Below are 16,271 nucleotides of genomic sequence, written 5' to 3'. Positions count from 1 at the left end.
TCAGCGTGTGCAAGCACCCATGTGTACCTGCAGCACTGCATGCATCCATGTTCACACCCATCCCTGTGTGCATTATCCGTGCGTGCAGGCATTTGTGTGTGTGTGTGTGCATCCCTGGATATCCGTGTGCCTGCATCTGGGTGGGCTGTGTGTGTGCATGCGTGTAGCCATGCGTGTGCACCTCTGCACAGGAGTGTGCTGCTCCTTTTTGTGCATCTTTTTTGTTGTCCCTCTGTGTGTCTGAGCCTGCACACGCATCCACGTGTGGCTCCATGTGTATCCATGCGTGCATCCCTCTGTGGATATGTCTGTGCACACACACGGAGGTGCATCTGTGTGTGTACATCACACATCCATATATGCACCCCTCCGTGTGCACGTGTGTTTGTCCATGTCCATATCCATGGATATCCATGGGTATCCATATGCACAACCCATGTGTGTGTGTGTGTTCTGCTGGAGGTTCAGGGATCAGCTTTATAGACGTTCTGGATTTTTTACAGCGTTACGGAGCGCTCGATGACATCACCCAAACAAATATTAAAACCTCATGTGCCTGCCAGCCTGGCCCGGCAGCGTTCGGCTCCAGGCTCGCTGTTCCCACTGCCGAGGCCGTGGCATATCCAGGGGCAAGCGGGATGAGCAGGGTGGCAAGAGGCAGCCCCAGGGCAGCCCCAGCCATCCCAGCCCAGAGCTCACCGTCAGGGTGGGAACACTGACACAACAGCCTTGATGAAGTCATCCTGGTGGGGATGAACAGGGAATTAGAGCCTCTTGATCCCTGTATTTTGGGTGTTTGGCATGGGGGCATCTCTGAGTGAAGGAACAAGCTGCTGGTGCTGGTTCCCCACTGTGGCACCAGGCAGCTGCTCTAGACCAAAGTGGTGGGATTTATATTTTTCCCCCCTCTTCCAGAAAAGAAAACAAAAAAAATCACGCAAATCTGTTTGTGGGAAACAGCTCCAAAACATTTCCTGGCTCGAGAAAAAGTGCATTGGAAAAAAAAAAACTTTCCAGGTTTTTTTTAGACAGGAGGCAAAACCTTTGGAGAGGTAATGGCATTCTGTGGTGGGAGGTTAACCAAAGGGGAAAGGTTGAAATGCAAAGCAAGTTTTCAAATGTTCCCAGAACAACTTTTCCTGGTCAAGCAGAAGCAAAGTTCTCAAGCCTTCCCTAATTTTCTTCTTTGCAGCTCAGTTTGGGAAAGGAAATGTTTGGAAATCTCAGTTCTCCTTGCAGACAGGAAAGGCCCCGTTTCCTCTGCGCCATGCCCAGAGCTGCCGGGCAGCAGGAACACTTGGGTGAGGCTGGGTGCCCCCCCAGCTCTGCTCCTGGCAGCAGGAATCCTCTGCAGGCAGGGGAGGGCAGCTGCCTGCAGGGAACAGGAGCTGGGGTGTCATAAACATTACAGGTTTTGCAAAAGAAAAGAAAAGCCAACAAGGAGTGCTTAATGTGCCCTGGGAAATCTGTGCAGCCTGAAATGCTTTAGCATTTTTCTTGCTGTGAAATTCAGCCTCTACATCCCTTGTGGAGCTTTGGTTGTCCCCACACAGCTCCCAGCGTTGCCCCCACCAGTCCTCACATTTCTTCCCCTGCCTTAGGGCCACCACAAGCCCCTGGACCCCCAGTCCCCAGCCCCACACCAACGTCTGCTCACCCAGCACCATGCTGGGGTCCCCATGAGGAGGATAAGTCCCTGTGAAGGAGGTAGGTTTAGGCTTCATTGTGTGAACCATGAGGGATTATGGGGGCTCCTTCTCCTCACTGGCTCTGAGCTGACTGAGCCCCACAACATCTGTCAGAACCACTTTGTCCTTCTCTTCTGAGGTGATTCAGCAATGCTGTGGTGTACCAGGAGGCCAAAGGTTCATGGAAGGGTTGGGAGGGTTCCCCGGAAGTCACCTAGTCCAATCCAATCCAACACAACCCAACACAGCCCACACAGCACGACTTAACCCAACCCACCCAGTGCACCTAAAGCAACACAGCCCACCCCAACCCAACCCAGCACAACACAGCATAACCCAGCATAACCCAACCCAAACCAACCCAACCCAGCCCAGCACAACCCAACATAACCCAACCCAACCCAAACCAACCCAACCCAACCCAAACCAACCCAAACCAAACCAAACCAACCCAACCCAGCCCAGCACAACCCAACATAACCCAACCCAACCCAAACCAACCCAACCCAAACCAAACCAACCCAACCCAGCCCAGCATAACCCAACCCAAACCAACCCAACCAAACTAACCCACCCCAGCCAATCTCAATCCAATGTAACCTATCTCAAGGACCCAGTCAACCTGTCCCAACATAACCCAACACAACCCAACCAGCCTAACTCAGCTTCCTATGCAAGTCCTAAAGCAAGTCTCCCCATCGCCTCCCGCGCAGCCGAGCTCAACCCTTCCGGGATGTTGCAGTGGTTTTGGTGGAAGCTTCTCCCTCCTCCTGTGCTCGGCAGCCCAGGGAGGTTGATCCCTTCAGGGAACTGAATCACGTTCCCCCCACCGTCGTGGGAGCGTCACAGAGCGTCTGAAGCTCGTCAGGAGAGTCAGGCCAGGCCGCGCGGGGCCGTTCTGGGAAGCCATCCAGCCATCCGCTGGAGAGAGGAGTCTGCCTAAAAATGCCTCTGCTGGCTCCTCTCCACACTCCGACCGTCCCATATGGAACAAATGTACATTTTCCATCAATTGTTTGTATTTTGCATTTAAAGAAAGAAGGGGGAGGGAAAAAAAAGCCAGCAAGCAAGCGGGCTATACATATACGCGAAGCGTCGGTGACAGCAGATAGGCCCCATCGCGGAGAGGGAGAAACACTGGCCAGCGTTCAAGAGACTCAAACGTATGGTATGAAACAATAAATTTTAAGTGTGTTTTGACATATTTGGTGGTCTCTGCCTCATGCTTAATGAGCATTGGTCCACGTTGCGGGGGAACTGCGCAGCTCGGGTGGTTGGCAGGCTGTGCTGGCCGGGGGGTCGGTGGCCAGTGAGGCCAGAGGCAGGCGTTGAGGTGGTCCTGGCATGTGTGTCCCAAGGGAATGGGGCACAGGGATGTGACACCATGGACTGTGCTGGCACGCTCAGAGGAAGGGATGCTGTAGGTAGCACAGTGCCTCTGGGGGACGAGCAGTGATGCCAACTTGCAGGAATAAGCATCAAGAGGTAGAATTGGGTAAAATTTGGTCAGGAGGGGACACATAACATGGTGGTGATGTCCCAGAGCAGCATCCCTCACCTCTGCATGACTTGGGCAACCTGTGCTCCCATCTCCAGGCTGGGTCCCAGGCAGGCAGGAAGATGGTGGGCTCCCACATCCCATCAACACAGGGAGAAAGCCCGAAGGGATGGGCAAAGCGGCAGGACAAGGGAGTGCAGCCCTCCCGCATCCCCCGCCTCTGTGCCAGGCTGCCCGGCCCCCCCGTCTGACAGGGCTTGATCAGAAAGATGGACATGAAAGTGGAGCTTGGCTCTGGTTTCTCTCTCATTCAGAACATTCAAAAACTATTAACTGTGGTGGGGGTAAGCAGGCAGCTGGTTTTAATATCGTACTCTTCCAATTGTGTTGGGTTTTTTTTTTCCTTGCTTTTCGCGAGCACTTTAAGTGACATGGTTACATGTATTTGATTAAAAAGCTGTAATTCAACGAGTGCATTTTCTTGTACTGTACAAAACAGCTTAAAGACACAGGATTTATTTACGGTGGTCTCCCAGTTTTCCAGCTCTGCCAAAAGACAAGATGACAGGGAATTCACAGGAGGGAGGACAGATAGCAGCAGAAGGGGACATGCAATCTCTCCTGGCTTTCCCAGTGCGGGGAACACAACTGGATCATTTCCTCTGCTGTAAGGTCAGCCCACTGCCACCAGCCTGGTCCTTGGGGCCATCCACTGGTCCCAAAAGCATAAATTCCTTTTGGTGTCCCCAGGACTGGGTCTCAGCTTACAGAAACTGGCAGAGGGCACAGCTAGGAGGGGACAGCTAGGTTTGTCCAAACTGGCCCCCATCCTGCCTGCAGCAAGATGCTGCAGGACACAACTGGAGGCAGGAGGGGGAGATTTTTTCCAACCATGCCCATCCCCTGCCCATGCAGAGATGCTGCCAGCACTGAGGAGCTCGTCCCAATCCAGCAGCTCTATTTCCTAAGGAGGAAAAAGCCTTTATGAGATCCCAGCAAGGAGCCATGGCCTGGTGCTGCCGAGAACCCTGGATCATCTCCCGTTAACCCAAACATCTCTCATGGCACAGCCACAGACTGGAGCCATGCTCACCCACACCTTTTTGGCTTCTCTGCTTCCAAAGTGATGAATTTCAAGCCAAAAAGGCAGGAGACGATTAAAGAGCATGAGGCTGCTCTGCAACCCTTCAAGCACCAAAATTACGATATCCCCCCCACTCTGCTGGCCACAAGGGGCTGTGGCATGGTCCCCAAACTCCATCAGTTCCCTGGGCTTTTTGCATTCCTCTGGCCGGGAAAGGAGGCGTGTGCCTGTGTGTGTGTGTGCAACGCTGACCCCACAAACCCACTCCACCCAGCACGGCTTCACCATTCTCACCCAGATGTACAATAAAAATTGGTAATAAAAATAAACCCAGCAACGCTTGCACCTCACCTGCCTCAAAGTCCCTGATGTGCAGCCCCGGGGACATGGACACGGATCCCAGCACCACTCAGGACCACCCTGGGAAATCCCGGCCTCCCCCATCCCTGCCTGGGGGGCCGGAGCCTGCCTGGCTGCTGGCCATGCCGAGCCGAGCCGTGTCTCTTCCTCAGCTCGCTCCTGCCCAGGGATCACCTGCAGTTCAGTTGATTTATGAACGGAGAATTTTTCGAGCTCCGTTTCCTTTTCATTGTTGTTTCAGTTGCTGCGCTCGCTTCCGCCCGCCTTTGAATAACTCCTGCCACGCTGCGAGCGGTGAGAAAGGCACCGAGTAAACACTCACACTCACACAGGACCGGGGGACAGGAGCCCCAAAAATGGGGGGACACTCTGGCTGGTCCTACCTGTGGCAGGAGGTCGCTGAGCTCCAAGCGAGCAGAGCTCCGAAATGGACCCTCCTTGTCTCAGAGCTGCAGTTTGGGATGGGGTAGCCACATCCTGACCTCCTGCCCCGTGACACAGCTCCTGGGAGGTGGCAGTCCCGTGGGGATGCTGCTCTCCCGTGCTGTGGCTGGGGAGAAGAGGGTTGTGGTGGGTGGTTTGACTGGAGGGACCCTAAAATGTGATTTTCGGTGGGGCGACCCACTGCCCCATAGAGGGCAGGGTCCCCCCGCCCAGGGCTGTGCTCCACCCGGCTTCACTCCCGTCCTCATGCCCAGCTGGAGCAGGGGCTCCCACTGCGGCACAGAGACGATGCTCTCGAGGGAGCTTGGGTTGATTTACAGAAAAGCTCTTGAAAGAAAGAAGGAAAAAAAAAGCAGTCAGGAAAGGAAAGGAAAGAAACCCCAACCGCAATCTCAGCTCAGCCCAGGACCCACATCCCCGCCGCTGACACCTGCCATCCGCCTTCCCCCTCCCTCGCCCCATCCCGGGCCACCGAGGAGCCCCCATCCCGGGCGATGGGCAGCTGCCCGTGCCGACCTGCGCCCATTGTCCTGCCCTTCCTCCCCGCGCCCCTCGGCCCCCGCCGCCGCCCCGGGGCCGGGGGGAAAACAGGAAGCGCTCCCCAGCACGCTGCTGCGGAAATGAGACAAGCGGGCTGGAGCGGCGGCGAGGACGGCGGGAGGAAGCGGACGGGATATTTGGAACTGACGGCGAATTCTTGGGCTTATCTCTGCGCCGCAGAGGCCCAGGAGTCCTTACAAAACAGCGCCCAGCTGGAGCGAGGCCCGAGGCTGGGGACGCGTCCTCGTCCCCAGCGCCGCTCGTGGTACCCGGCTGGGCGGCAGGATGCTGGTGGCAGGGAGGGGACACACACCCAGTGGGGTGGGTGGCACCTGCGTCCCATCAGTGGTCACGGAAGGGACCTGACGCCCCGCTGCAGTGTGGGGATGGGCAGCCACCGAGCTGAGTGATGCCCAGGTTGCATGTACCTTCCTTCAGCAGGAATTTGGGGATGGCGGCACTCCCCAGCATCCCTAAAGCCTGTCCGAAAATCTGGCTGTTTTATGAGCCTCCAGGCACGAGTTTCCCCTTTCCCATGGGAAATCATTCCGTGTCCTGCCCACAGTCTGCACTGGGACACTTTCAGCTCTTCACCTTCCCTTCCATACCCGCAAGCACCAGCGGCAGGGCTGGGATGTGGATGCTGATCCCCTGCCTGCCCTGCCTTCCCTGCCCACGAAGGGTTACAGCCAGCCTGGATTGCTCCGATTTCGCCCTTCCATCTGCTGCTGGCCTTTTTGGTGGGTTTGAATTATTTTTCATAACAATGCTGTGATACTTTTATATTCGGCACACCCCAGCCGGGGAATAGAAACCGGGTCCGGGCTGGGAGCACCCGACCCAAAGGCAAAGGTCTGCAGTGCTTCCTAAAAGCTGGAAGCTGCCCACTGCGGGCCTGGAAGAGGGGTGGCATCACCCCGGAGAGCTGGGGCTGCTGCCAGCACCCAGGGCTCTCCACTTGAGCTTTGGTGGGGTCAGTCCCTCGTTTATTAATTGGTGGTGAAAATTAGGCAGGAGCCCCGCAGCGGGAGGGGGAAGGCAGCCGGAGCACCCCAGGGTCAGCGCTGGGAGCAGCTCGGGGTGGGTATCACCCTCCCGGAGTGTCCCTAACCTGGTGGGGACCCCCGGCCGAGGGCACCCAGCGCGGTGGCTGCAAGGAGGCGCCTTTGGAGCCGGAGAGCGCTGGCGGTGGGGCGATGCCTGCGGACGGGACCCGCCGAGGAGGGCTGCCGAGGCCAATGGAGCCAAATTTGGTGGCTGGGGGGGGGAAGGGTGTGACGGGTCACCCTGGCAGAGGCTGAGACTCCTCCTCTGCGGGGAGGAGGACAAAGGATGGAAGCGGCTGCCCCGTTGCAACACATCCCCGGCGAGCACAATGGAAATGCCATCCTCCGTCTTGTGAAACAGGAACCTCATATGATCTCGCTGAAGGCTTGGGGACACTCTTGTAGGTCTGAGTGTGAAGCTCCCCGGGCTCCTTTCTCTACCCGCAGGGGAACAGGGAGAGTGAGGAGTGCCCCAGAGCATCCCTGCCCTGGTGAGGACCGAACTGCCAGCACTGTCCGCTGTGGCACGCTGGACCCGCTGGCAGGAGGAAGCTGATGCCCTGCCACCCATCCTGGGGACAAAACACCCCTAATTTCCCCTTTCTCCCCCAGCCCCACCAAAACACCGCCCTATGGTTCCCCAACAGCCCTGCTGAGCATCCCCCTCCCACCCTCCTCGAGGTCTTCTAAACAAACCTCGTTCTCCCTTTATGTTCTTGACCCCAGATTTAATTAGACCCCCGTTTCCTGCCTATATGAAAAATCACTTCCCCGAGCAGGTGGCTGCGATACCGCGGGGGCTGTTGTTGTTTTCTTTGGGGCGGGGGGAAGGTGGTAAATGGGGGGAAGAGTTTGTTGTTTATTTTTATATTTACAAAGCGCAGCTTTTTCCTGATGCCGGGCATCGGAAGAGCGGCAGGATGTGACCTTCATCCATCTCCTCCTCGCTCACACAATACGGCCCCGAGCACCGCGGGCCGTCGCCGGCTTTGTCCCCCCGCGGCCGGCGGGCACCTCCCGAGCCGCCCCGCCGGCACCTGGCGCCCGCCGGCACCGCTGCCCCCAGCTGGGCCCCGCCGCTCTCACTGGGAGAAAAAAGAAAATAGAAAAGAAAAAAAATTATATAGAGAAAAAAATAAGAGCAAGGTTGTCGGTTTCCTCTCTGGAAAACAAGCTGGAGCTGAGTGGGACAGCAGCGTGGGAAGGAGGGAGAAAGGGGTTCTGTTGAGGCCCTTGGGAGCCTCCCCTTCTTGGGGTGTGGCCAGGGCACGCTGCCTCCTCCTGCTCTCCGTGTGTGGGGCAAAGCAGCCTTTTTCCACCAGACCTGGGGCAAACGAGCCCTGTTCTTCGTGCATGGGTCAAACACACCTTTGGCCCCGTCCAGATGCAGTCCTGGCATAATCCGGGGTATGAGGCAAGGAGGGAATGCAGCAAACTTCTGGTTCCCCCACCCTGACGTCGTGGGGAGCACCCAGCAGGCAAGAGCCCACCCAAATCCCAGCAGGGACTCGCAGAACGGGTGCTGCTCTCTGTCCCCATCGTTCGGAGCATCCTTGCAGGCTCCAGCTGCTGGGATCGCTGTGCTGGGCTGATCAGCCCAGGTGTGGAGCTGGCAGTGCCTCCCTGTGCCCAGGGCAGGATGGATGAACACATAATGGACTGAGCTCTCCTTGTTTTCCTTCTTCCCAAGAAGCATCACGATTCCACGGCCTCTTGGTCTGCGGAGGGACACGCCCCGGCCCCACCCGTTTGTGCAGACCGGTGTCTGTGGTGATAAAGCTGCAGGGACAAACATTTGATGTGACCCCAAACCAGCTCCAGCACCCACCAGTGGTACTTGCTGGTGGCAAAGGAATTGCTGCAGAATTTTACAGGGACAAAGGGTCTGTCACCCCAGAGCATCTTCCCCAGAGGGTTCCCACAGCATGGCTGAGCTCCACTCAGAGCTGCCCAAGACTTCAGGCCAGCTCTGTCCAGGGGGCTTGAACAGGGGGTGGCACAATGTGACCCCCCAGTACCCTCCAGCACTGCAGTGGCAAAGCTGAACACTGCCAGCTGGCACAGGGCTGGCATGTCCCAACCCCCTGGTCACAGCCCAGATCCTGGAGCATGGCATGGCACAGCATGGAATGGCACAGCATGGCACAGCATGGAATGGCACAGCATGGCACAGCATGGAATGGTGTGGCACAGCTTGGTATGGCACAACATGGCGCAGTGGTGTGGCATGGTACAGCGTGTCACATCACCAGGGCTACCCTTGCTCTCACAGAGACACCAGCACCTCAGGGCCACTTCAGTCTCACCCTGGCCGAGCATCCAGCAGCAGAGAAGGGGGCTCATTAATTTATCTTTAGCTCCCCAGCATCCCCCATCCCATGAGCTGGTCAGGACCCCAGGCAGGAGCAGGTGCAGCCCCAGTGGGGTACAGCACCCACCAGCCCAGTAGAGACCACCCTAAAACCCGCTGGACCCCCCCCAGCACCAGGCAGGACCCCTCTGCAGGTCAGCAGGGCCGTGGGTGCCCACCTGGGCACAGAGCAGGAGTGCTCACACCAGTGCTGGCCGGCACAGTTGGTTATCCTTACATTTGGCATCAGCTGCTTCCATTGGGCTCCATAGGGGAGGGAGAGAGAAAAGGAAAACTCAGCTCAGGGCGATTTAATAAGTTCAGTGTTACGAGCTGGGGAAAAGCTGTGGAACACACAAGTGGTAACGCAGGATTAATCTTTCCTTTAGTCTTGGGAATTATGTTTTCATTAATCCTAATTTTTCCAGATGTTTCACTCCTTATACCATGTTCTTCAAAGCCTCTGTGGCTGCAAATTCTAATGAAGCCATGAGAACATTTTAAAGAGAAAGATTCAAAGCTTAAATTGCTTCCTTTTTTTTTTTTTATTTTTCTTGGGTTTTTCTTTTTTTTTTAATTTCTTTTTTTTTTTTCCCCTCCCTCTTTTCCCCCCGGTTGGGCTATCGGGGAGTGCATGCGTGTGCGGTCCCAGCGCCTCCACATGTGTTACACAATGTGCTAACAAGATGGAGAAGGCCACTCGGACCGCGTGATGCCGGGGTGACGTCTGTTCGGCTTTGTGTCCCCCCCACCCGGCAGGACCCGGCTGCGAGGGGCTGGGGAGGAGGGGGCTGGCCCCCTGCCCGCCCCCTGACAGCCGGCACCGGGGTCACAGCTGGTCCGGAGCTCTGCGAACATCCCCGGGGATCGCTCCCGGCTCCTGGGGCAGCGGGAGGGCGGTTGTTGTAGGACCCACGGAGCGGATGGAAGAGCGGGAGCTGCGCGGGTAGCTCGGCTTTCTGGCAGGCTCTTTAGGGAATGGGGAATTTTAGGGTGCTCCAGCCTGGAGGGAGCAGCGGGTTAAAGAGTGATGCCCAGGCCGGGGGTGCTGTCAGCAGTTTTTTCCCATCACACGGTGCTGCCCTGCAGGGATGAATTTGGAGCTCCCGCTCCCTCCTGGCCAGCAGCGGGTCCCCAGCACCCACCTGGGTGCCAGTGTGTGATGGGAGCACCCAGCCACTCCACTGCCACGGCAGCATTCCCAAACCTTGCTCCCCTTCAGGCTTCTCTCTCCATCCATCCCCAGCCCGGCACGGCCGCAGGATCCAGCCGCCACCGCCCGGTATCCCCTCCTCGCCGGGAGCCCTCGTCTGACGCAGGAGGTCAGGCAAGACGATCGTAACAACCCTCCCGGTCTCCAGCACCCGAGATTCAGATCCATGTACTTATATGGCCTGCAGAACGCGGTGGGAGCATGACCAACGTCTGGAAATCCAGATATGACTAGATCCCTTCATTAGTAATTTCTTGTACATGACTTTCTAGACCATGGGGATTTGTTAAATTTGCAGGAGTGTTTCTCACAGTGCCATGGACTGGCTGTTGCCAGCATATATTGGCTCAGATCTGTCAGATCCTGTTGCCTTATATGACCCTCGGTTAATTCAGCTTTTCTTTGTATCCAGCCCTCAGCGGGGTACTCCTGCAGCAGTCCCAGCGTGGATCCTGCTAAAATGGTTCCCCAGTCCTCCTGCCATAAAACAACTGCCCCCCTCCCAGTGAAAGGGGGATGTGGGGGGTGGAATTCAATGCTCCCCTCCCTCCCTGCTGCCCAGGCCCTCGCCAGATGCTTCCTCCATCCCTTCTCCTTTGGTGCCAAGAGAAAACTCGGTGTGCCTGGAAAATGTTACTGGAGGGATTGGACCTTCTCCCCACAGGGACCGCGGCATCCCAGTGGTGCACCCTGCACTGTGGGGTTAATCATTCGCTGCCTTCAGGGGCGCTCCAGGGCTGGGGGGGACTTTCACCTTCCCAGCGACCTCTTGGAATTTCGACCTTCTTTTATGGGTGCCATAAAGGTTATTTTTTAATCTGCGACCTGGCAGGGCTTCCCCCCTCTCGGCTGTGGGGTCTTTGGTCTGGGGAGAACTTGGGCATCACTGATTTTTGTGCCTCATGTGGTTTGGGAGGTGGAAAGGCTCACAGGATGGCCTTTTCCCAAGGGAAGATGTCTGTGGTACCCAAGAGCTCATCAAAGGAATGTGGTGGTGGTTGGCCCCGTGGATGTGGCAGAGCTGAGGGTGCTGCTGGTAGGGATGTGAGGGGCTGTGGGTCACGGGGAATCCCAGGAGCCCAGAGAAACATCCCAAATCCCCAAGTGCTGCCAGAGCAAGATTTCCAAGTGGAAAAGGACTATGTGTCCAAGGACATCCTGCAATTCCCCAAATGCCCACTGACCGAGCCGTGCCACCCCCTCAAACCCCGTCCCCAAGCACTGAGTCCAGCAGCCCAGCCCTGCACAGGAGCTTCCCCGTGTGTCCCCAGCATCTCCTGAGCTGGCAGAGTCCAGAGAGGGACCCCAACCTCCTGGTGCCCTGCAGCTCTGCCCCTTGCCAGAGATGATGGCCAGATCCAGGAGACTATTACATCCCAAACTTCCAAATGTTCTCTTTGTCCTCTCCAGCAACCTGGCAGTTCTGGGATGCTCCAGAAGGATGCATCCCTCCGGCACCTTCCTCCTCCTCCTTGCAGGAGGCACTGAGCCATAACCTTGAAGTCTTCCAAGCACTGTTTCTTAAAAGAGCTGATCCATAGCTTTTCCTTTTAGCATTTGATTTAACCACACCTTAAAAAAGCCCCAGACCAAAGAAGGAAGAGGCAGGCTGAGATGCTGTGGGGTGCAAGAGAGAAGCAAGCAGGCAGCACCCACCTCTAGCCACACTGAGAGGAGCCCAACCCCTGCTGACCCAGAGCCAAAATGCTTCCTCAGCCCTGTAAGAGCAGCCCAGCTCCTCCATCACAGGAACACAACCTGCTCCAAGCATCTCCCTGGGTTTGTATGTCACCCACAATCAGCCCAAGAGGTTTCACTGTACCAGGCTGGCTCCTTGAAAATCCCCTTGATGGGCTGGCGTGGTGTGTGAAGGGTCACACGTGAGGAGATGGGGGCTGAAACCCCTTTCTTTTCCTTTTTTATACCAGCTACGGGTGGGGGAGGCTTTGCCTGCATCCCTTTGTCCTTCATACCACTGGCTGGTGGAGCTGGGAGCTGGCAGCAGCCACAGGAGGTGGGTCAGGCTGTTCCCCTATGCAGGCAGAGGCAGGAGCAATGGGAGCATCCTGCCTACTCATCCCATCCCATCCCATCCCATCCCATCCCATCCCATCCCATCCCATCCCATCCCATCCCATCCCATCCCATCCCATCCCATCCCATCCCATCCCATCTCCAGCCATCTCAGGGACAGCAAGAAGCCAAATGGCACCATGAAGACCCCGGTCCCACATTTCCTTGGGTGAGAAATCCCCAAAGGAGCATCCACTGCCATTAGCACCACCAGGATGCAGCAGGGATGTGTTTGGGGCAGACAAAGCATCCCAACTCCCATCCCCAAACCCCCACTGCTCCCACCACCCCTCTGTTGCTGCTGGCCATGGCTTGGGCACAACACAACCCCTCCTCACCCATCAAAGGCACTCCCTTCAAAGCACCACCTCCTCCTCTCTGTTGCCCCCATTTCCAGCATCTTTGGGTTGAAAAATGGCCGGGGAGGGTTTGGCAGAGGAGCCTCGTGCAGATTATTCAACAATTGTTTCCCATTTTGCGCCCTCGCCTGCCTCATCCTCCAGTAACAATGACGAAGAGCGGCGCGGAGCCAGCGCCCGCGGCAGGGGTGTTGAGATCAGGGACAGCACAAAAATATCTCCTCTCTGGAACAAATATTTACCAACCCTTCTGCCTTTTGTTCTTGTGGTTCTCATATATTTTTTTTTAATTTTTTTTTTTCCAGACATTCACTGGCAAAATGTCACATTAAGCAGCAACCCAGAAACTTCAGGGTAGCTGCTTGGCTGCTCTGGGCTTTGTTTTTCTCGCGCGCTAATTGTTAATGAATTTCCAGCCATTTAAGCCAATGCAAACCTGTGAGAAAATAATCTTTTCAGCCCTGACTTTGGAGCTTTATGGCACTTCACAAAATCCAAGTGATGGATAAGGAAAACCAGGCAGAATGGGGTGGTGGCAGTGCCAGAGCCAACCTGGAGTGGAATGTGGCAGCGCCAGAGAGGGAGCTGGGGTTGTCTGAGCTGCCAGCATCACTCCAGGGCTGCAGCAGGGAGGTCCCCATTCCTGGATAAGTTCAGCAGTGGTGAGTGCCATGGTGCCCCCTGGCCAGCTCCTCACCAAGCTCCTTCTCCCTCATCTGCCTCACCACAGGTTTTTCTTGTTTCCCTTCAAAATCATCATGTCCCTCATGTCCACTTTTATGGCGGCCAAACAAGAACATGTGGTTATTTTATGGGTGTTGTGTTTGAAGAGGGGAGGGGCAAACCCCTCCTTTTCTGGAACATAAACTTGGATTTTGGGTTAATAATTAACCGTGGCCATAAAACCCCCGATGTGGGAGCAAGCAGAGCACACCCTGGAAGCGCTGCTGGACTGTCACCTCACACCAGTGCCCTGCTGACCACTGACCACCATCCCCTCCTGTCCGCTCCAGGATGGCTGTGCCACCCTCCACCTACCCCCGTCGCCTCCTGCCCCTCTTCCTGGGGCTTTTCCAGGGCACCCTGCTCCTCTTCTTTGCCCTCTTCGTCACCTATGATGAGCTCTCGGCACAGGCAGAGGATACCAACTTGGTGGCCAACCAGGTCTACAGCACCTTTCCCTTTTTCCAGGACATCCAGGTGATGCTGGTGGTGGGGTTGGGACTCCTCCTGGCCTTCCTGCCCCACTACGGGTTCAGCGCCTTCACCCACAACTTCCTCCTGCTCAACTTCTCCATGCAGTGGGCACTGGTGCTGCAGGGCCTGCTCCATCACTTCCACCATGGCCAGATCCACCTGGACCTCCACAAACTCCTCATCTCTGAGTTTGCTGCTGTGACAGTGCTCATCTCCGTGGGGGCCATCCTGGGGAGGGCCAGCCCCTGCCAGCTGCTCGTCATGGCCACCTGTGAAATCCCCATCTACCTGGCCAGCGAGTGGGTCATCGTCACCTGTCTGGGCGTTCTGGATGTGGGCGGCACCATCACGATCCACGTCTTCTCCTGCTATTTCGGCCTTGGTGTGTCCAAGGCTCTGTTCAGGGCAACACAGCAGCCACTGCACCCCAAGGAGACCCCAACACCCAGCTCTGACCTCATGTCCCTAGTGGGGACACTCATCCTCTGGGTTTTCTGGCCCAGCTTCGTGGCCGTCCTCTGCCAACCGGGCGATGCCCAGCACCGCGCCATCCTGAACACCCTCCTGGCCATGAGTGCCGGTGCCATAACCACCGTGGTGGCCTCCAGCCTGCTGGAGGGGGACGGCAAGCTCAGCCCCGGCCACCTGCAGAACGGCAGCCTGGCCGGTGGGGTGGCCATCGGCGTGGTGGCTGACATGGCCATGCCACCAGTGGCTGCTCTTGCCCTGGGCAGCCTCTCGGCCGTGGCGTGTGTCCTCGGCTTCAGGTTCCTCAGTCCGCTCCTGCGGAGGAAGCTCACGCTCCACGACCAGTGTGGCATCCACAACCTCCACGGTTTGCCCGGCATCCTCGGCGCCACAGCCAGCGTCGTGGCCGTCCTGGTGGCATCCAAGGACACCTCTGGGCCCCAGCCCTCCCAGCTGTCCCCCACTGGGGTCAATGCCAGTGAGGTGGTGGAGGGACAGAGGGGGGTGGCCGGGCAGGCGCTGTGCCAGGCAGCGGGGCTGGCGGTGGCCGTCGGTGCCTCGCTGCTCGCCGGGCTGCTCACCGGTGCTGCTCTCCGGCTGCCCTGCCTGGCCCGGCCGCCCGAGCGGCTCTGCTTCGATGACTCGCAGTATTTTAAGATCCAGGATGAGGCTGAGAGCCCAGAGCCAGACAACAGCTCAGAGGAAGGAGCCCTGGCTCTGAAGGAGCAGGTTTAGGCAGTGGTGTGCACACAGCAGCAGGGAGGGCCAGGGAATGTTACCGGCAGGACCAGCAGGCAGGAGATGCTGCCTGCACTCGCTCCTGCCCCATGCCTGGCTCTGGCTGTCGAGGATCCCGGAATAACTGGGTCAGCACCACAGCACTGGTCACCCCTCCACCCTCCCACCCTGCAGCTGCAACCCCCACCCCATGTCCCAGGGGCTCCCAGCACCTGCTCACTCCCGGCAGCAGCCAGAGAAACGACCTGCTCAAGGTGTCTCCCCTTGGACGGTTAATCGCCCCCGACGAGCCCAGACGGCCTCTCTGCAGGGCACTGGCTTCGGCTCCTTCACTCTCAGCGAGCGGCATCACCCTTGGTGCTCACCCCGACCCTCAGCTCCAGATTCCCCTGCCCACAATGGGCAGCACCTGGAGGAGGCTGCCAGCTCAGGCCACAGCTACAGGAAAGGAACTCAGTGCCCACTGCCCAGAGCATGGAACTGCGGCAGCAGGGAAATGGTCCCAAGGAAAGGACTTCACAGGGATCTGATAACCTGAGCTGGACAATTCACCCTCCAGGAGAGTTGGTAAAGGGAAGCATCAACTCTTTTTAGCACTGGTGTGCAGCAATGAGGATGCAGCCCAAGCACGGCGAGGAGCCTCGGAGAGAGCCAGGATGCAGGAGGCACCAGCAGACCACAGCACCCTCATCCCACCCCGGAGCTGGAGCTCAGAAAGCTGCGCCAGCATCCCAGGAAGAGCAGCGGCCCCATCCCATCCCACCACGGGCAGCGAGCCGCTTCCACCCTGCGGAGGACAAAGCCTGCGGTCCATGGCTGGCATGCGGCAAGCTGGGAGCGCGGGGCCGCATCCTGCCCGGAGAGCGAGGGCTGTGATTCACATCCCCCCTGCCATGAATCACCGCTGCCCCTGCGCCCCCACGGAGCCCGCTGCTGCCGAGACAATGCGGGCCATGCTCAAGGGCTCCCGAGGGGGTCGAGGCCACCGAGCCCCCCAGTTCTCGCTGCGGGAGTGGGGGGCTCTCGGCGCGGTTGGGGGTCCCCAACCCTGAGCGGGTGGGAGAGGCTCTGGATCCCTTCCACCCGGTGCAGCCCCAGGCGGAGCCAACACCAAGAGGGAGAGAGGCTGGGGAATTCGCCCTCCAATAATCACAAACAGGCTTGGGGGCCCGGGCGTGTTTGGTTAATTGTTAGAATAAAATATTGCCGAGCT

At 57.6% G+C, this 16,271-nt stretch overlaps 1 long non-coding RNA gene and 1 pseudogene across 1 annotated transcript; one reads left to right on the top strand and one right to left on the bottom strand.

Annotated features, from left to right (window-relative positions):
- Positions 1–2,803: 2,803 nt before the first annotated feature.
- Positions 2,804–5,403, bottom strand: LOC106628270 (uncharacterized). Its single transcript, XR_001331576.2, has 3 exons — positions 5,014–5,403; positions 4,622–4,915; positions 2,804–4,150 (listed from the first exon to the last, which is right to left on the bottom strand). It is a non-coding gene; the product is annotated as an uncharacterized LOC106628270 (long non-coding RNA).
- Positions 5,404–13,669: 8,266 nt separating this feature from the next.
- On the top strand, positions 13,670–15,055 carry LOC102107722 (ammonium transporter Rh type B pseudogene; annotated as a pseudogene).
- Positions 15,056–16,271: the final 1,216 nt, after the last annotated feature.

The sequence above is a fragment of the Pseudopodoces humilis genome, chromosome 19 (genome assembly GCF_049639895.1).
Source record: "Pseudopodoces humilis isolate 2021_Gansu_Grassland_sample_001 chromosome 19, ASM4963989v1, whole genome shotgun sequence".
Classification (NCBI taxonomy): Eukaryota; Metazoa; Chordata; class Aves; order Passeriformes; family Paridae; genus Pseudopodoces; species Pseudopodoces humilis.
The sequence above is the reverse complement of the archived record's forward strand: the minus strand, read 5'-3'. Positions and strand labels throughout refer to the sequence as shown.